At 49.1% G+C, this 21158-nt stretch overlaps 1 long non-coding RNA gene across 1 annotated transcript in view; it reads right to left on the bottom strand.

Moving 5' to 3' along the window:
- The window catches only part of LOC131901511 (uncharacterized), a 146227-nt gene extending 136147 nt beyond the window's left edge, over positions 1 to 10080 (bottom strand). Inside the window, exons 1-3 of the long non-coding RNA XR_009376759.1 lie at positions 9740 to 10080; positions 6678 to 6756; positions 6091 to 6357 (exon numbers count right to left, since the gene is read on the bottom strand). This is a non-coding gene — a long non-coding RNA (uncharacterized LOC131901511). The remainder of the gene's footprint in view (positions 1 to 6090; positions 6358 to 6677; positions 6757 to 9739) is intronic.
- Positions 10081 to 21158: the final 11078 nt, after the last annotated feature.

The following is a 21158-nucleotide window of genomic DNA, read 5'->3' as shown; positions in this document are numbered from 1 at the left end:
TGCTTGAGATACCCTTTTTCCCCTTGTGCAGCATGGTTTGATTAGCCTCCTCTCTGAGTCTATCCTGTTGTATGATACTTTCTGCTGACTTACTAGAAGTTCCCCATTTCCTTCCATTTTGCCCCTAGAAGTAGTATAAAGGTGCTATTCTTCTTAAGAAGCATAGTTGACATGAGGCATACCTTGTGCAAGAACACCCCACCCCAGCTGTTATCTTTTCTACCTTATATTTGCTTTCTTTCTCATCCCTTGTGATCTTCACCTCAGGACCCTATCACTGAAGAAGGTCCTGATGTTTCACATCACTGGGTACTTAAGTAATAAATTTGGAAATGTCTTTACTGTGTAAGTTTTCCACGTGTACAAGGGGGTAGACTTGCAGTCTTCTGTCCCTATTTAAGTTGTTCAATGTGCAACCTGGAGCCTGAACCTCTATGTCACAAGGTTGATAGAATATATGGAATGCAAAATTTAATCACAGCAGGATAAGAGCAAGTTAAAACAAAAAATGGAACACCAAAGGTGATTTTGTTGGTACGTAGAACCTGAGAATGTTGTCTTTTGAAAGAATGTGGAGATATCAGGACTTTAGGGGGCAAAAATCATAGAAAGTTTCACAGAAAACGTTACTGGCCTGTCTGGATGACCAGGAAGATACAAATGTTAAGAATAATAGCAGAAAGTGGAGATTGAGAGTATAGAATTTCAGTAGGAAATAGACTCAATAAAAATTAAGCAACCAGGCAGTGAGGGCCCATGCCTTTAATCACAATGCTTGGGAGGCAGAGGCAGGTGTATCTGTGTGAAACTGAGGCCAGCCTGGGCTCCAGAGTGAGTTCCAGGATAGGCTCAGAAGCTACACAGAGAAACCCTGTCTAAAAAAAACAAAAAAAAACCCTTAAATTATTAAGCCTGGCTGTGGTTTTGCACACCTTTAATCCCAGCACTTATGAGGCAGAACCAGGTGGATCTCTGTGAGTTTGAGGTCATCCTGGGCTATCTGGTGAGCTCCAAAAAAACAAAAAAAAAGGATGAATGAATGAATGAATGAATGAATAAATAAATAAATAAATAAATAAATAAAGTAAGTAAGTAAGTAAGTAAGTAAGTAAGCTAGAGGCCATTTGTATGATATTTTGACTACAAAATTTTATTTGGCTTTAAGTCATGGAACGATTAAACAAGGTAATTCCTACTCCTAGAAAGCAACTTCATACAAAACCTGCTGCATCTGTGGTCCAAGCATGTCAGTGTCCACTGAATTAAGAAGTCAAGCTTTGCAGGATCACCCATTATCTACTGGCCCTGGAAACAATAAAGAATCAATATTTAACATCATGGATTCTTAGTCTGGGGTTCAGTTCAGCATTGTTGCAGAATTCTATGTTTAAGAGTCAGAAACCCAGTGAGGAGACTGTGAGAGTCCATTGCATGGAGTTGTGAGGATGAAGCCTGGTGTTGCTGGTTTTTGTTATTTAACTCTTTACTCTTTTGGGGGACTGCCACTCAGCTCTCAAATAAATTACACACAGGGAGGCTTATTCTTTTTTATAAGTGCCTGGCCTTAGTATGGGTTATATCTAGGCAGCTTTTCCTAACTTAAGTTCTCTCATGTACCTTACACGTCTGGGTTTTTGTCTTTCTCTATTCTGTATATCTTTGTTTACTTTTTACTCAACGGTTTGTTGTGTAGCAGGGTGGCTACCCCCTGGTGTCCTCTCTTTTTCTTGCTCCTTCCTTTTTTCTTTTCAGTTTTCTTTTCCAATTTGTTCTCTCTGCCAGACAGCCCTGCCTAACTTTTTCTGCCAAGCTACTGGCTGTTAGACCAGTTGGTATTTTAGACAGACAAAGTATCACAGCCTCACAGAGTTAAACATATGCAACATACAAGGATACAAGTTACTTTTGTATCTTAAAATAATTATTCCACAGCATAGACAAATATAACACATCTTAAAATAATATTTTGCAACAGCCTGGATTACATTTTGTGACCACATGATGTTGGGATACCTAAGGTATGGGACATCACCCATGGAGCACTAGCTGCATATAATGTAGCTGATGTAAGTGTAATGTAGATGATGTAAAGAGAGAATTATATGAGAAGTTGCATGAATAGGGCCATCTGAGCCTGTTGATAATGAATCCTCATGCATCTGAAATGGAGATAGAGAATTTGATGTCTGTCCTGCTCTATTTCAGTATTGTCTTTGCCTAATCTTCCCTTGATATGTCTCCATTTCTCTATGTTATATTTTAAATGGTTTTCTGTGCCATTGTATTTTGGAAAGCTATAATCTATTTTCTGATTTCACAAATGTCACCATGAGTAGACCGTCTTACATGTCAGAAGAGGCTTTGAACATTTGAAATAGTGTAGGGGAAGTTGCAAACTATGAGGATCATTGAAGTGACTAAATGCATTTTCTTCCTAGATGATCATGAGCCTATAGGTACCTGGTTTAGAACATCTTTGATTGAATGGAAAACCTCTCAGACACAAGGATATATGTGAACATGTGTCTGTCCTTGGTGACTTTCTTTTGATTGCATCTTTAGGAGGAGGAGCCTTTTGGAAGAAAATTCCTCACTAGTTGTGTGATATGCATCTCTATAGCCTCAACTGATTTCCTGTTCTTCATGTGTACTGAGTTGTGGTTGAAACTAATCAGCCAGCTTCCTTTTATTGTCATGCCTTCACCACATTAGAGATTCTATCTCTGTATCACATAAAGTTGAGTAGAAGCAGTTGCTATTCAGTGCTAAGGCAGTTTGTTAACCTGGTCTTTTAATTATGTTGGTTATTTTGAATACAAGGTTTGTCTGTGTAGCCCTGAGTGTCCTGAAAGGATTTCTGTAAACCATGCTGGCCTGGAACTCACAAATACCCCTGATTCTGGCTCCCAAGTCCGCAGACTAATGTGGGTAATTAACATTCCTGGCTGTTTTGTTTTTATATTATTGGACGATGGGCCTGGGATGTAGTCTTTGCAAATGTCAAGCATATGCTGTTGTACTGAGCTCCACACATATTATAACATTATACATAGTGAAGAAGTGATAATTATATTTTTAAAGCTTTTTAATAAGCAAATAGTGAATAGTAATGGTAATCTAGTTTGTATACTTGTTGTGATTGTGCTGCTATGAGAGGGGGCAGTTAGAGTCAAGAGTCTACTGTCAGTTATTGTGAAGAAACCTTAATGCCTATACCACAGTATAGGAAAATTTATTAATGCAATGCAGATGTTGAAGCTCTGTCACTTTCCAGTTTTCTTCAAATATATGAATAACCTCATATATAAAAATATTCTGTATATGTGAATCATGTAATAAAGGATCTTACCAACATAAGTGTCTTCACAGATGCAAACCAACTCTTAATAAAGTGGAATAAGATGAGTGTGAACAATGATAAAACTTAATATCTCATTCTTCTTTACAACTGATCCAAATTGTAAAATTAATTCATACAGATGTAAAGATTAAACAGTGTATTAGATGTGATAATATTTTTACATGTCCCATAATTTTTGCAGTCATGAACAAAACCAAACTGGAAAGAAACATACTATATACACTCAATGTGTTAAAGATCTTTCACATCCCAGTACTCTTCAAATGTATGAAAAAGAACATACTGGAGAGAAACCCTATGAATACAATCAATGTGGTAAAGCTTTTGAATTTCATAGCCACCTTCAAGAACATAAAAGAAAGGATACTGGAGAGAAACCCTATAAAGGAAATCATGGTGATAAAGCCTTTTCATGTCAAAGTAGTCTTCAAATGCATAAAAAAACTCATATTGGAGAGAAACCCTGTGAATGTAATCCGTGTAGTAAAGCCTATACACAATTCAGTAGTCTTCAAAAGCATACAAGAACCCACTCTGGAGAGAAACCCTATGAATGTAATTTGTGTGGTAAAGCCTTCACACAATTCAGTTATCTTCAAAGGCATACAAGAACCCATTCTGGAGAGAAACCCTGTCAATGCAATTTATGTGGTAAAGCCTTTGCACAATTCAGTTATCTTCAAAGGCATACAAGAACACATACTGGAGAGAAACCGTATGAATGTAATCAGTGTGGTAAAGCCTTTACAAGTCATAACCATCTTAATAGTCATAAAAGAACACATACTGGAGAGGAACCATATGTTTGCAATCAGTGTGGTAAGGCCTTTGCCCTTCACAGTCATCTTCAAAGGTATAAAAGGACAACTCCTGGAGATAAACCATATGAGTGTAATCAATGTGGTAAAACCTTTGCATGTACAAAGTTTTTCAAACACATAAAAGAAAACATACTGGAGAGAACCACTATGAATGTGATCAGTGTGGTAAAGCCTTTGTACAGCAAAGTCATCTTAAAGAACATAAAAGAAAGCATACTGGAGAGAAACCCTATGAATGTAATCAATGTGGTAAAGTCTTTTCATGGCACAGTACTTTTCAAATGAATAAAAGAACACATACTGGAGAGAAACCCTATGAATGTAATCAGTGCGGTAAAGCCTTTGCATTTCATCGTAATTTTCAAATGCATAAAAGAACACATCATGGACAGAAGCCCTATGAATATAAAGAATGTGGAAAAGCCTTTGCATATCACAGTCATCTTCAAATGCATAAAAGAACCCATACTGGAGAGAAACCCAATGAATGTAATCAGTGTGGTAAAACCTTTGCACATCACAGATATCTTCAAAGGCATAAAAGAACACACACTAGAGGCAAGCCAGAGAGAAGTCCAGGCAGCCAGAGAGGAGAGGGGATGGCAGGAGGAGATAAATGGATGACAGACATTTGGCCAAGGTGGCTAGCAACCAGGCCTGAGACCCTGAGCACCTCCCAGAGATGCAGGGCAGAGTTTGTGTGGTCTCCGGAAGTGAGCTGTGGATACTGCTAGGGAGGCTCAGACAAAAGCTAGGGGGTCCCGGGGTGGCCTTGTGCACCACCATAAGGACAGGCGGGCTGGCACGGAGGCAGGAAAAGTTCCACACAACCACCCTCATGCAGCCCAGGCTGCACAATGCCCTGCGGAGAGGTCCTCTCCTGCTCCCAGACATGGCGGCCAAAGGACCCGGGAGGCTGTGCTTTTGTGAACCCCAAGCCAGCCACGTGTCGCCCGCCCGGAGCCGGTCATCTGGACCCTGCTTCCTCCTCCAGCTCTCCTGGGTCATGGAGCAGGCCAGAGAACCGCTTTAGTCCTGGGGGACCCAGGCGGGAGCCCTTCCCTAGGTGACACGCCTCCATTTCCAGGGTAGCACAGGGACCTGCTGGCGGAATTGGAAAACTGAATCCGCGGGATGGCAGCAGGGCCCCGAGAATGCCAAGGGCCAAGGGCCAAGGGTGCTCTCTCTCCGCCCTTCACAAAGCAAAAAAAAAAAAAAAAAAAAAAGCCAAAGCTCCAAGATGGAGGACAACCATCTAGGCTAGGACTGGACAGACATGCCACTCTAGGGCTGCTGCTAGGGATTCAGTGGTGTGCAGAAGGTGAGGGTGTGGTGTGTAGATGGGGGTAACAGACTTTAACTGGTTCCTCCATTGTAACCTCCATGCACTGCACTTCCCTGACACACTCGGCTTTGTGCCAGCCCCTGAAGGCCCTGCCTGAGGGTATGGTGGGGTGCAGGGTGAGAGGGCAGGTGGTGGAGGGTGTCATGGAAGGGGCCAAGTGGGGAGTGTGTGGATGTGGGGGCAGGCTCACTTGAGAGTCTGAGCCCCACCCAAAGGAAGTCCTCCACAAACCACATCTGGACTATAGGGGTGGAGCCAAAGAAACATAATAATGGTGTTGGGGTTCAGGGGCAGAGCATCACACACACACACACACACACACACACACAGCAGCTTTCAGAGATCCAGTGGCTGTCTACATGACTCCACCCACCAGGGTGACCAGTACAGCTTCCAGCATGGCCTTGGGTCTGCTGACCCAAGCTTCCAGGTCAAGGTGGCCCGGCAAGAGGGGCCTCCAAGGCTGTACCCGGTTCTTCTAAGGCAGTGGGATGGAAGGTGTTACACCAAGGGAGTCGACCACCCAACTCAATGGGACCCTAGACCCAGCTCGGGCTTCCCACCTTGCAGAAGGCCGCTCCAGGATGGACACAAGGCAAAAGGGCAGGCAGCTGTGTATGCTTGTAAGGGATGCAGAGTCAGCGCCCTTAGTCGTGTGTCCCAAATCCGATGGTCTAATACTAATATGGGAGAAGAAGGACTTCCTTCCAAAACCTTGGCCTTGGTAGTGATGAGCGTTCAGATGGATTCTGCCCCACATCATGCGAAGCAGGGACCATAAGGCCCGGGACATCCACAACCTTGCCTCAACAGGCAGGGCGTCCAGGTCCCTGAGGTGAAGACAAGAACACATCAAAAGTAGAAACATTGCACCCACCTGCCCTCTTGCCCTACCAAACCCTGGACCCAGGCCCCCACCTTAACCGTCTCCTAGGCAGCACCAGGCAACCATTCTGACCTACGTCTACCTCTGTCACAATCTCTCTCCTCTGCACAGCCCTCTACCTCCCACCCCTAACCTCCCACCTCCCGACCCTACCCTACACCAATTACCAGGCACCACTCAGGAAACTTCTCTTTCCGTTCTCTAACTTCCCCAAGACCCTGTCAGGCATGGAACTCTCTGTATCCTCTGTGGACACCCACCTACCTGTGGCAGGGCCTAGGAATACACAGGACTCAGCTCTCTCAAGAGATTCCAAGTGGACCGAGGACAGGTAACATAGAATCTGAGGGACAAGAAGCAATTCTCACTCTTAACACCAGGATGCCTACAGCACACACCCACCCTGTGTGTCCTTATGGATTTCCCTAAACATTCCAGGTGTCCTCACACAAATTTCTTTCCACGGGCCCAGACCCATGGAACAGAAAAAAGTGTCCACAGACAGAGTGGGTCTGATCACCAGCCTGCATGAAAAAAAAAAACAAACACCAACAAACTAGAGAACACCCAACGCCCCACAGGCAGATTCTCATTTGCTCTCACCTTACTTTCTCTCTCTCTCGTTTATCTATCCTCCTCTACCTCCACCTCCACCTCTATCTCTGTCTTTCTCTGTCCCTCGCTCCTATGTACAGTCCCATCCCTGGTATCCAGGTTAGCTAGGCCATGTTCAGTAGGGAAATGCTTTTCACTCCTCAGCAGGAAGCCTTCCTTCAATGAGCACTGAAAGTCTCCAGAGGCTCTCCTCCACACTGCTGACATCTTCCATGATGAAGCCTAGAAGAAAATCACTCTCCCTGCCACCTGGAGACAAGCCTGTCTATGCTCTTCCAAATCTCCCTCTCTACAAAGCTTCCTGGAGACTTTTGCTGTGGCTAAAAAGGGAGCTTCCTGGTGATGGGGGTGGGTGTGGAGGACCTGACTTCATGGACCTGCCTGTCAGGCCACTTTAAAGGATGGTACTGCCACCTTCCCAATGGTTCCTACACAATGCTCTTACCAACCACGCTCTGGCATGCCCCTGAGCCCTAATCCACACACACAAAGCACCACTCCAAACCTTGTACTCACCTGAGCTAAATCTGAAGGATGGAGCACTAAAAGGCTTCCCTACATGCAAACCTGTCCTTCCTCTACATCCCAGAGCTGACGACCATAACTCGTACATACTGTGCCTCTCAGGCACTGCTATGACTTCTCACAGTACTGGGCCATAATAATCCCAGGTATACACACACACACACACACACACACACACACACACACACACACATACACAAAAGCGCTCCTGCATGCTTATCAGTTGTAGGACTCCAGATAGTGCCCTCTGTTAATTTCAGAGCCTTTTCTAAGTATTCTTCCTGCTGAGATGATGTCTGGACATTAGAATGCAGGACAAGGAGCTTTTGGACCTTTGATGGTGGGAGTTCTTCCTGGGTTTAATGCAAATGAAGCTAGGCAGGAGAAGACAGGACTATGTGTGTCCTGAATGACACAGAGGAGGCTTGTCAGGGGAAGCACGGGCTGTGAAACCTGGCCACTATGGTACCTAAGTCCTGCCTGGCCTCTTTGTGAGCACCCCTGAGTCCAAACCCTGTTCTGAATGCTTCTACTGGAATTCACCTTGAGTCACCACACTGCCATACTGGGTACGAACAATCAGGTTGGATAGGATGATGATTGGGGAGTTGAGGGTTCCAGATCCCTTACAGGGATCTGGGGATGTGGCTCTGGAGCTGGTACCTTTTCTAACAGGTCCCAGTGCCTAAATTCAACCTGTAGCACAACTCAAGAGAAAATCCAGTTGTAAAAGAAACAAAAGGCACACCAGAGAGAAGTCCAGGCAGCCAGAGAGGAGAGGGGATGGCAGGAGGAGATAAATGGATGACAGACATTTGGCCAAGGTGGCTAGCAACCAGGCCTGAGACCCTGAGCACCTCCCAGAGATGCAGGGCAAAGTTTGTGTGGTCTCCGGAAGTGAGCTGTGGATACTGCTAGGGAGGCTCAGACAAAAGCTAGGGGGTCCCGGGGTAGCCTTGTACACCACCATAAGGGCAGGCGGGCTGGCACGGAGGCAGGAAAAGTTCCACACAACCACCCCCATGCAGCCCAGGCTGCACAATGCCCTGCGGAGAGGTCCTCTCCTGCTCCCAGACATGGCGGCCACAGGACCCGGGAGGCTGTGCTTTTGTGAACCCCAAGCCAGCCACGTGTCGCCTGCCCAGAGCCGGTCACCTGGACCCTGCTTCCTCCTCCAGCTCTCCTTGGTCATGGAGAGGGCCAGAGAACCGCTTTGGTCCTGGGGGACCCAGGCGGGAGCCCTTCCCTAGGCGGCACGCCTCCATTTCCAGGGTAGCACAGGGACCTGCTGGCGGAATTGGCAAACTGAATCCGCGGGATGGCAGCAGGGCCCCGAGAATGCCAAGGGCCAAAGGCGAAGGGTCTCTCTCTCTGCCCTTCACAAAGCAAAAAAAAAAAAAAAAAAAAAAAAAAAGCCAAAGTTCCAAGATGGAGGACAACCATCTAGGCTAGGACTGGACAGACATGCCACACTCTAGGGCTCCTGCTAGGCATTCAGTGGTGTGCAGAAGGTGAGGGTGTGGTGTGTAGATGGGGGTAACAGACTTTAACTGGTTCCTCCATTGTAACCTCCATGCACTGCACTTCCCTGACACACTCGGCTTTGTGCCAGCCCCTGAAGGCCCTGCCTGAGGGTATGGTGGGGTGCAGGGAGAGAGGGCAGGGGGTGGAGGGTGTCATGGAGGGGGCCAAGTGGGGAGTGTGTGGATGTGGGGGCAGGCTCACTTGAGAGTCTGAGCCACACCCTAAGGAAGTCCTCCACAAACCACATCTGGACTATAGAGGAGGAGCCAAAGAAACATAATAATGGGGTTGGGGTTCAGGGGCAGAGCATCACCCCCTAGCTGCCAAACCAGGGTATTCTAACAGCTGCATCCCTACCCTAGCCCAGCCTTCACCACAGACACACAGACACACACACACACACACACACACACACACACACACACACAGCAGCTTTCAGAGATCCAGTGGCTGTCTACATGACTCCACCCACCAGGGTGACCAGTACAGCTTCCAGCATGGCCTTGGGTCTACTGACCCAAGCTTCCAGGTCAAGGTGGCCCGGCAAGAGGGGCCTCCAAGGCTGTACCCGGTTCTTCTAAGGCAGTGGGATGGAAGGTGTTACACCAAGGGAGTCGACCACCCAACTCAATGGGACCCTAGACCCAGCTCGGGCTTCCCACCTTGCAGAAGGCCGCTCCAGGATGGACACAAGGCAAAAGGGCAGGCAGCTGTGTATGCTTGTAAGGGATGCAGAGTCAGCGGCCTTAGTCCCGTGTCCCAAATCCGATGGTCTAATACTAAGATGGGAGAAGAAGGACTTCCTTCCAAAACCTTGGCCTTGGTAGTGATGAGCGTTCAGATGGATGCTGCCCCACATCATGCGAAGCAGTGACCATAAGGCCCGGGACATCCACAACCTTGCCTCAACAGGCAGGGCGTCCAGGTCCCTGAGGTGAAGACAAGAACACATCAAAAGAAGAAACATTGCACCCACCTGCCCTCTTGCCCTACCAAACCCTGGGCCAAGGCCCCCACCTTAACCATCTCCTAGGCAGCGCCAGGCAACCATTCTGACCTACGTCCACCTCTGTCACAATCTCTCTCCTCTGCACAGCCCTCCACCTCCCACCCCTAACCTCCCACCTCCCGACCCTACCCTACACCAAATACCAGGCACCACTCAGGAAACTTCTCTTTTCGTTCTCTCACAACCACCCCCTTGCAGCCCAGGCTGCACAATGCCCTGCGGAGAGGTCCTCTCCTGCTCTCAGACATGGCTGGTCACCTGGACCCTGCTTCCTCCTCCAGCTGTCCTGGGTCAAGGAGCAGGCAAGAGAACCTCTTTGGTCCTAGGGGACCCAGGCGGGAGCCCTTCCATAGCCAGACCGCCTCCATTTCCAGGGAAGCTCAGGGACTTGCTGGCGGAATCGGCAAACTGAAAATTCGTGATGGCAGCAGTGCACCGAGAATGCCAAGGGCCAAGAGCGAAGGGTGCTCTCCCTCCGCCCTACGGAAAGCAAAAAAAAAGCCAAAGCTCCAAGATGGAAGCCATTTATCTAGGCTAGGACTGTCCAGACATTGTGCTCTAGGGCTGCTGCTAGGGATCCGAGGGTGTTCAGAATGTGAGGGTGTGGTGTGTAAATGGGGGTCACAGACCTTAACTGGTTCCTCCATTTTAACCTTTAAGCACTGCACTTTCCCTGACATACTTGGCTTTGTGCGAGCCCCTAAAGACCCTGCCTGTGGGTATGATGGGGTGCGGGGAGAAGGGACTATTGGTGCAGGTTTTTATGGCGGGGGCCAAGGGGAGAGTGTGTGGATGTGGGAGCAGGCGCATTTGAGAGCCTGAGCCAGACCATAAGGGAGTCCTCCACAAACCACATCTGGATTCTAGGGGAGGAGCCTCACAAACATACTCATGGGGTTGGGGTTCAGGATCGTACCCCCCTAGCAGCCAAACCAAGGTATTCTCACAGCTGCATCTCTGCCCTTTTCCAGCCATCACCCAAGAAACACACACACACACACACACACACACACACACAAACACACACACACATACACACACAGCTGCTTTTAGAGATTCAGCAGCTGTCTACATGACTCCACCCACCAGAGTGACCCTTACAACTCCTTGGGTCTACTGAAACAAGCTTCCAGGTCAAGGGTCCAGCAAAGAAGGGTCATCCCAGGCTGACCCCGGACTTGCTAGAGCAGTGGGGTGGTGGTGTCCCAGAACCAAGAGCACACGGGAAATTGTGTCACCAGGGGAGACTACCGCCCAACTCAATGGGACCCTAGGCCCAGCACCAGGTTCCCACCTGGCAGAAAGCTGCTCCCGGATGGACACAAGGGAAAAGGGCAGGCAGCTGTGTACACTGGTCACGACTCCAGGGTGGGGGCCTGAGCTTTGTGTCCCATGGTCCGATGGTCTAATATTGAGATAGGAGAGGAGAAGGGCTTCCTTCCAAAACCTTGGCCTCCAAGTTGAAGTGCATGCAGGTGGTTGCTGCCCCACATCACCAGGAGCAGGGACCACTGGAGGTCGGGGACATCCACAACCTCGCTTCAACAGGCAGGCCAGCCAGGGCCCTGAGGTGGAGACAAGGACACATCAAAAGAAGAAACATTGCACCCACCTGCCCTCTTGTCTACCAAACCCTGGGCTCAGGCCCCCACCTTAACCGTCTCCTAGGCAGCACCAGGCAACCATTCTGACCTACCTCCAGCTCTGTCACAATCCCTCTCCTCTGCACAGCCCTCCACCTCCCACCCCTAACCTCCCACCTCCCGACCCTACCCTACACCAAATACCAGGCACCACTCAGGAAACTTCTCTTTCCTTTCTCAAACTTCCCCAAGACCCTGTCAGGCATGGAACTCTCTGTATCCTCTATGGACACCCACCTACCTGTGGCAGGGCCTAGACACACACAGGACTCAGCTCTCTCAACAGATTCAAGTGGACCGAGGACAGGTAACATCAAAGCTGAGGGACAAGAAGCAATTCTCACTCTTAACTCCAGGATGCCTGCAGCACCCACCCACCCTGTCTGTCCTTATGGATGTCCCACAACATTCTAGGTGTCCTACACAAAATTCCCTCCAGGGTCACAGATCCATGGAACAGAAAAAAGTGTCCATAGACAGAGTGGGTCTGCCCACCAGCCTGCATGAAAAACAGCCCCAAACTAGAGAACACCCAACACCCCACAAGCAGATTCTCATTTGCTCTCCCACACTCTCTCATCCTGTCCCTCCTCCCTCTCTCTCCCTGTCACCCCCCAACCCCTCTCATTTATCTATCCTCCTCTACCTCCACCTCCACCTCTATCTCTGTCTCCCTCTGTCCCTGTCTCCCATGTACAGTCCCATCCCTGGTATCCAAGGTAGCTAGGCCATGTTCATTTGGGAAATGCTTTGTATTCCCCAACGGGAAGCCTTCCTTCCATGAGCACTGAAAGTCTCCAGAAGCCATCCTCCACACTGCTGACATCTTCTTGATGGAGCCTAGAAGGAAATTACTCTCCCTGCCACCTGGAGACAAGCTTGCCTATGGTCTTCCAACTCTCCATCTCTACAAAGCCTCCTGGAGACATTTGGTGAGGCTAAAAGGGGAGCTTCTTGGTGCAGGGGGTGAGGTTGGAGGCCCTGACTTCCTAGACCTGCCTGGTAGGCCACTCCAAAGGACAGTCCTGCCACCTACCCGATGGTTCTGACACAATGCTCTCAGCCACCATGCCCCGGCACACCCCTGAGCCCCAAACCACACACAGGATGCACCACTGAAAACCTTGTGCTCACCAGAACTGGAGCTGAAGGATGGAGCCTTAGAAGGCTCCACTACATGCCAACCTGTCCTTCCCTCAACCCTGGCCTGACCACCATAACTCTTACATACTGTGCCTCTCAGGCACTGCTTATGGACACTCACAGGATTAGGCCACAACAAAACCAGGAACACACAAACACCCAATACACACACACACACACACACACACACACACACACACACACACACACAGAGAGAGAGAGCAGTTCTAGGTCTACAGATAGTGTCCTCTGTTAATATCAGAGCCTTCTTTAAGTGTTCCTCCTGCTGAAATGATGTCTGGATAGGGCAGTGCAGGACAACGGGCTTTTTGAACTTGACCCTGGGAGTTCTCCCTGGGTTTAAGGCAAAGGGAGCTAGGCAGGAGAACACAAGAAGGAGTATGCGGCCTGCATGTATCCTGCATGACACAGAGGAGGCTTGTCAGGGGAGGCAGGGACCATGAAACCTGGCCACCATGGTACCTAAGTTCTTCCTGGCCTCTTTGTGAGCACCCCTGAGTCCAAGAGTCCAAACCCTGGTCTGGATGCTTCTACTGGGATTCCCCTTGATCCACCACACTGCCTTGAGCTCCTGGATCACTGGGTACACACAACCAGCTTGCATAGGATGATGATGGGGCGGGGGAGGGACCTCGCAGACCACTTGTAGGATTCTGGGGTTTTGCTTTGGAGCAGGAACCTTTTCTGACAGGTTCCAGTCCCTGAATTCCACCTGTAGCACAGCTCAAGGGCAAACCCTGTCAAAAGAACATGAGGCAATCCAGAGAGAAGGCCTGGCAGCCAGAAAGGAGAGGGGCTTTCAGGAGAAGTTAAATGGATGACAGACATTTGGCCACAGTGGCTAGCACCAGACCTGAGACCCTCAGCACCTCCCAGAGATGCTGGGCAGAGTTTGTGTGGTTTCTCAACGTGAGCTGTGGATACTGCTAGGGAGGCTCAGACAAAAGATGGGCGGTCCTGCGTGGCCTGGTGCACCACGGTAAGGGCAGGCAGGCAGGCACACAGGATGTTTCCCCAAAACGACCATGATGCAGCCCAGGCTGCACATTCCCCTGCGGAGATGTCCTCTGTTGCTGCCAGACATGGTGGCCCCAGGACCTGGGAGGCTGTGCTCTTGCCAGCGGCAAGCCAAGTCTCGTGGCCCCTGCCCGGAGCTGGTCACCTGGACCCTGCTTCCTCCTCCAGCTCTCCTGGGTCAAGGAGCGGGCAAGAGAACCTCTTTGGTGCTGGGAGACCCAGGCGGGAGCACTTCCCTAGCCAGCCCGCCCCCATTTCCAGGGAAGCACAGGGACTTGGTGGCGGAATCGGCAAACTGAATCCGCGTGATGGCAGCAGTGCACCAAAAATGCCAAGGACCAAGGCAGAAGGGTGCTCTCCCTCCGCCCTTCGCAAAGCAAAAAAAATAGGAAAAAAAAAAGTCAGCTTTCTCCTGCCAGGCTCCAAGATGGAGGCCAACCATGTAGACCAGGACTGGACAGACAGGAGGCTCTAGGGCTGCTGCTAGGGATCCCAGGTTGTTCAGTGTGTGGGGGTGTGGTGGGCAGATGGAGGTTACCGCCCTTAACAGGTTCCTCCACTGCCCTGAGACACTGGGCTATGGACGCATGCCAGCCCATGAAGGCCCCGCCTGAGGGTATCATATGGTACCTGGAGAGGGTGTGGGTGGTAGAGGGTGTGATGGAGGGGGCCAAGTGGGGAGTGTGTGGATGTGGGTTCAGAGGCACTTGAGAGCCTGCACCAGACCCTAAGGGAATCCTCCACAAACCACATCTGGATTCTAGGGGAAGGAGCCTCAGAAACTTACTCATGGATTTGGGGACCGGGGCTGAGCGTTGCCCCCTAGCTGCCAAACCAGGGTATTCTCACAGCTGCATCCCTGCCCTTGCTGGCCCTCACCCCTAACACACACACACACACACACACACACAGACGGACAGACAGACAGACAGACACACACACACACACACACACACACACACACAGAGCAGCTTTCAGAGATCTAGTGTTGTCTACGTGACTCCACCCACCAGGGTGACCAGTACAGCTGCCAGGATGGCCTTGGGTCTGCTGACCCAAGCTTTCAAGTCAAGGTGCCAGCCAAGAGGGGCCTCCCAGCCTGACGCCAGTCCTGCTAGGGCAGTGGGCTTTTGGTGTCCCAGAACCCAGAGCACAGGGGAAGGTGTGACTACAAAGGAGACGACCACCCAACTCAATAAGACCCTAGGCCCAGCACGGGCTTCCCAACTGGCAGAAGGACAGGCAGCTGTGGGAACTGGTCAGGACTTCAGGGTCGTGGCCTGAGCCCAATGTCCCGTGGTTCTATGGTCTAATATTGAGATGGGAGAGGAGAAGGGCTTCCTTCCAAAACCTTGGCCTCCATAATGAAGTGCATTCAGGTGGATGCTGCCCCACATCATCCGAAGCAGGGACCACTAGGGGCCAGGGATTTCCACAACCTCAACTCAACAGGCAGGCCGTCCAGGTACCTGAGGTGGAGACAAGGACACATCAAAAGAAGAAACATTGCACCCACCTGCCCTCTTGCCTACCAAACCCTGGGCCCAGGCCCCCACCTTAACCGTCTCCTAGGCAGCACCAGGCAACCATTGTGACCTACTTCCACCTCTGTCACAATCTCTCTCCTCTGCACAGCCCTCCACCTCCCACCCCTAACCTCCCACCTCCTGACCCTACCCTACACCAACTACCAGGAAACTTCTCTTTCCGTTCTCTAACTTCCCCAAGACCCTGTCAGGCATGGAACTCTCTGTATCCTCTGTGGACACCCACCTACCTGTGACAGGGCCTAGGCACACACAGGACTCAGCTCTCTCAACAGATTCAAGTGGACCGAGGACAGGTAACATAGAAGCTGAGGGACAATAAGCAATTCTCACTCTTAACACCAGGATGCCTGCAGCACACACACACCCTGTCTGTCCTTATGGATTTCCCCAACATTCCAGGTGTCCTACACAAAATTCCCTGCAGGGGCACAGATTCATGGAACAGAAAAAGGGTCCACAGAAAGAGGGTCTGCCCACCAGCCTGCATGAAAAAAAAACACCAACAAACTAGAGAACACCCAACACCCCACATGCAGATTCTCATTGGCTCTCCCACCCTCTCTCTCCCTTTTGCCCCCCGCTTCTCATTTATCTATCCTCCTCTACCTCCACCTCCACCTCTATCTCTGTCTTCCTCTGTCCTTTGCTCCTATGTACAGTCCCATCCCTGGTGTCCACGGAAGATAGGCCATGTTCAGTTGGGAAATGGTTTGCACACCTCAACAGGAAGCCTTCCTTCCATGAGCACTGAAAGACTCCAGAGGCCCTCCTGCACAATACTGACATCTTCCATGATGGAGCCTAGAAGAAAATCACTCTCCCTGCCACCTGAAGACAAGCCTGTCTATGTTCTTCCAAATCTCCGTCTCTACAAAACCTCCTGGAGACATTTGCTTAGGCTAAAAAGGGATCTTCCTTGTGCCTGGGTGAGGGTGGAGGTCCTGACTTCCTAGACCTGCCTGGCAGGCCACTCCAAAAGAGGGTCTCACCACCTTTCCAATGGTTCCTACACAATGCTCTCATCCATCATGCTCCGGCAAGCCCTGACCCCAAACCACACACATGAGGCACCAAACCTTGTGCTCATCTGAGCTGGTGCTGAAGGATGGAGCCCTAAAAGGCTTCCCTACATGCCAACCTGTCCTTCCCTTACATCCCAGAGCTGACCACCATAACTGTTACATACTGTGCTTCTCCGCCACTGCTTATGCCTTCTCACAGGACTAGGCCACAAAAATCCCAGGTATACACAAACACCCAACACACACACACACACACACACACACACACACACTCACACACACACACACAAGCACTCTTCCATGCTTAGCAGTTCTAGGACTCAAGATAGAGCTTTCTGTTAATTTCAGAGCCTTCTAGAAGTATTCTTCCATCTGAGATGATGCTTGGACAGGGGAGTGCAAGACAAGGGGCTTTTGGATCTTTGACCCTGGGTGTTCTTCCTGGGTTTAATGCAAAGGGAGCTAGGCAGATGAACACAGGAAGGAGTATGCAGCCTGCATATGTATCCTGCATGACACAGAGGAGGCTTGTCAGTGGAGGCAGGGGCTGTGAAACCTGGCCACCATGGTACCTAAGTCCTGCCTGGCCACATTGTGAGCAATCTTGAGTTCAAACCCTGCTCTGGATGCTTCTACTGGGTTTCACTTAGAGCCTCTACACTGCCTTATTGGGTACCCAGAACCAGCTTGCATAGGATGATGATGGGGGGGAAGGTTCAGACTTTTTTTAGTGTTGTGGGAATGTGGCTGTGGAGCAGGAAATTTTTCGGACAGCTCCAAATTCCTGAATTCCTCTTGTAGCACAGTTCAAGGGGAAAGCCTTGTAAAAGAAACAAAAGGCAAACCAGAGAGAAGGTCTGGCAGACAGAGATTAGAGAGTGTCGCATCTAACTCGACCAGCAAGAAAAACATGATGCAGAGCTCTTCTCCAAGCTGTTTATTCAGGACCCTTAATCTATTTCTTTGTTTTTCTTCCTCTGGGGAGAGCCCGCCCCAGCCTTATATAGGTCTCAGTCCACCAGCCCCCATGCGCCACATGGGATTCCTGGATAGGTACACGTATGCCTTAGCAAGCCAAAATTTGAAACCAAGCCAAATAAGGAACTTATTGAAAGAAAGAGCGCTCGCCACCGGGAGGGAGGGGGGGGGAGGCGGGAGCCAGCTCCATCTTTAGAGTGCAGCTTCCCGCAGCTCTCTACAGTTCCCCCTTTTTGTTTTTGACAACAGGCAAGAGTAGAGGTTTGATCTCTGAGAAAACAAGAACCTGTACTAATGCTATCCAGGTGTCATCCACCTAGAGAGTACCAGACCAGTTCAGCATCCTTTTTTCAGAGGCGGGAGATAGATGCCAACCCGCATGCAATCAAACATGTTCTTCTTGAGGTCAGTGTTATTTCGACCTCAAGTGCAGTGCCATGCCTCGCAGCCTGTGCTTCAACGCTACAGCTTTACTAGCCAAGCCTGAGGGGAATGACCAGCCTCGATGGTGGTAAATGCTTGGACAATCATGGCTGCCTGACGGCGCTGTGCAAACCTCATCTTATGGAAACACCATAGGCAAACAAGGAAGGCAAGTATCACAAGAACCAATAAGGCACCTAGTCCCGCCCACTCCTTCAAATGATTTGCTGCAAGCTGGATCCAGGAAGTCAAGCCCTCAGCCATGCTGATGTCCACTCGAGTGGAGTTAATGGTCACCACCGCTGCTCTCAATTTCTCCAGGGTTTCTTCGAACTTTCCAGACCAGTTTCCTACAAGAAATCTAGAAAGTTCTTTAGACAAATTTGCAGCTCGGGAAGCATTCTGAAATTGAACACTGGTAACACACAGGCCAGGCATTCTCCACTCACAGCCCAACTGGGCCATTTGCCAAAGGATATCAACTTGTTCCTGCACCAAATCAATGCGCTGGTTGAGTACCATGAGGCCTCCTTTCAACTGTGCATTCAGAGAGGTTTGGGCATCCAGGGCCTGGGACACTGTAGCAGACAAATTATTTAAAGTTGCGGCTGTTTGCACAGTGGTAGACATAGCTATACCTGCAACAGTGGCAGAGACTGCGGCCATGGAGATAGCGGTTATAATCGCCGCAGTTATGCCAAAATTTCTCTTGGGTCTAAACAGCATCATAGTACTAGGCACTTCTACTGGTACTGGAATCCACCGAGGCACCCGAGCAATAAGGGCTCTGGTAAACAGCTTACTGTCCCAGCATTGGGACATCCAACAAGTACTATTTGTACAATTTGCAAAGCTAAAATTTGACAAGATAAACAGAAATGGAGGATGCACACATACAGGACTGGCTTTAAAAGTGGTGGTATTCACTATGGGCTTAAAAAATTGAGTGCAAGTTATAGAAACATTCTGGGGGTCAGAGGCATATTCTCCATACCCGCACTGATCATGCTGAACAGAACAAAGAAGTTCATGCACTCCATAACTTCCTCCCTGAGTCATGACAATAGGGGCTGTATCGGTGCAGCTTCCGTTTACGCCGCACAGCATCCATTTATGAAACGGATTCATGCTCTGGTCCTGCAAGAATAGCCCTGTCTTCATGTCTCCTTTGATACCCCCCTTTTCAAGGGGGCCACTCATATCAGGTGAGAAAGTAAATCTTTGTACTTTATCGGCCCATCTGACAATAGTGGATTGGCAGTCTGTCCAGGGTCAGGGGTTGCCTTCATATTCTCCCCAACAAGTAGGACCCCACTTGGCTTGCTTAGGGGGTGTATAAGTATTATTAGGCAAGGTGATATTATAGGTGAGCATAGTGCCATTCAGCCAGATAACAGCTGTAGTATAACTATGTTTCAGGGTAAAACAGTCATTCCTATGGCTAATTTGCTGTTGCTTAATGTCTGGGGCATAATTTCTAGCTCCATTAAACCACCCATAAAGGCCTTTGGTCAGGGGAATGCAGTCTCCAGATTCATCTATTTGAAAGCACAGGGATCCTTTTTCGGGGAAACTACGATTCTCTCCTAGAGGCATTCGTTCCAGATCCAAATACAAATAAGGGAGATTAATAGCTTTATTAGAGGTAAACAGCCTAGAAAAACCTGTGCATCATGTTGTACTGGCATTGGTTTCGGGAATGCAGACAGGATCACCCATCTCTGTTTCATCTTCCCTGGCTGTAGACTCAGCAGGAACATCAGGCATGTTTGCAGAAGCATCTTCCTGAGACTGCGTCAATTGTGCTTTTCTCACCAATCTTTCCGGTACCCAGATCGGATCTTGTTGACCCTGTGGGAAAACACAAACAGAACCTTGTGCCCATGGAAGCACGGGATCAGGTCCATGCCAGATACCTGTCAAGGCATCTTTCCATTTTACCATCCCTTTAGAGGGACTGTGCTGACACTGATGTCTATCTGCAGCTGAACAGTTTAATGCAAGAGAGAGTCTATCCTTAGGGGTACGGCTATGGCCTATTCCCCCTTTTTGTTTTTGAAGCAGTTCCTTCAAGGAGCGATGTGCGCGCTCCACAATGCCTTGACCCTGGAGATTATAGGGCAGGCCATGTACAAGTTGAACATCCATTTGATGGCAGAAGGAGGCAAACTTGTGGCCCGTGTAAGCAGGACCGTTGTCTGTTTTTATTTGTTGTGGTTTGCCCCACGCTGCCCATGCCTCTAGGCAATGGGTGATCACGTGAAATGCCTTCTCACCTGCCATTGGGGTGGCGTGGATGACTCCAGAACAAGTGTCAACAGAAACATGGACATATTTGACCCGTCCAAATTCAGAGATATGTGTAACATCCACTTGCCATATTTTCAGAGGGAGCAAACCACGAGGGTTGACTCCTAATGCAGGAGGGTGCTGAAAAACGACACATCGAGGACAATCTAGAACTACCTTACGTGCATCAGCACATGAGAGAGAAAACCTTTGTTGTAATGTTTTAGCATTAACATGATATTCCTTATGGAATTCTTGTGCTCGTTGCACTGCTGAGACCACAAACATCCACTCTTGCCTGGTACAGAGGTCTACAACATTGTTGCCCTCAGCTAATGGGCCTGGTAGGCCAGTATGAGCACGAATATGTTGTGCAAAGAATGGATTTTTCCGCTGCCAAATCAGTTGTTGCAATTGGCAAAAAAACCGACTGCACGGGACTAGAGGATTTAAGAGTCCCTGCACATTCAAGAATTTTTAAGGCATTAACATCATAGCAGGAATCTGATACCAAATTAAATGGAAATGGACAAACTTTATAAACTTCTAGAGCAATTAAAAGTTCCACCTGCTGAGGTGCGCCTGGTAAATATTGATGCTTCACAGGCTCCCCTGAGCCCACCATATAGGCCCCGCAACCTGTTTTAGATCCATCAGTAAAAACAACGGTGGCTCCGGGAATTGGCCGGGAAGCAGTTATTTTAGGAAAGACTACAGGATGTTCCTTAAAAAAATTCAATAATGGATGCTTGGGATAATGGCAATCTATATGCCCCGCATAGCTACAGCGCAATATGGCCCAATCATCAACAGTAGCACATAAAACTTTCACCTGATTGACATCATAAGGTACAATCAGCATTTGCGGGGAAGTTCCAAAATATTGCAAGCACTGCTGAATACCTTGCTGGGCAAGTAGTGCCACAGTTGTGGGATAATACTCAATGGATTTTGCAGGGGAAATTCTAGTGTAAACCCACAATAAA

This window comes from Peromyscus eremicus, unplaced genomic scaffold (genome assembly GCF_949786415.1).
Source record: "Peromyscus eremicus unplaced genomic scaffold, PerEre_H2_v1 PerEre#2#unplaced_104, whole genome shotgun sequence".
NCBI lineage: Eukaryota > Metazoa > Chordata > Mammalia > Rodentia > Cricetidae > Peromyscus > Peromyscus eremicus.
The sequence above is the reverse complement of the archived record's forward strand: the minus strand, read 5'-3'. Positions and strand labels throughout refer to the sequence as shown.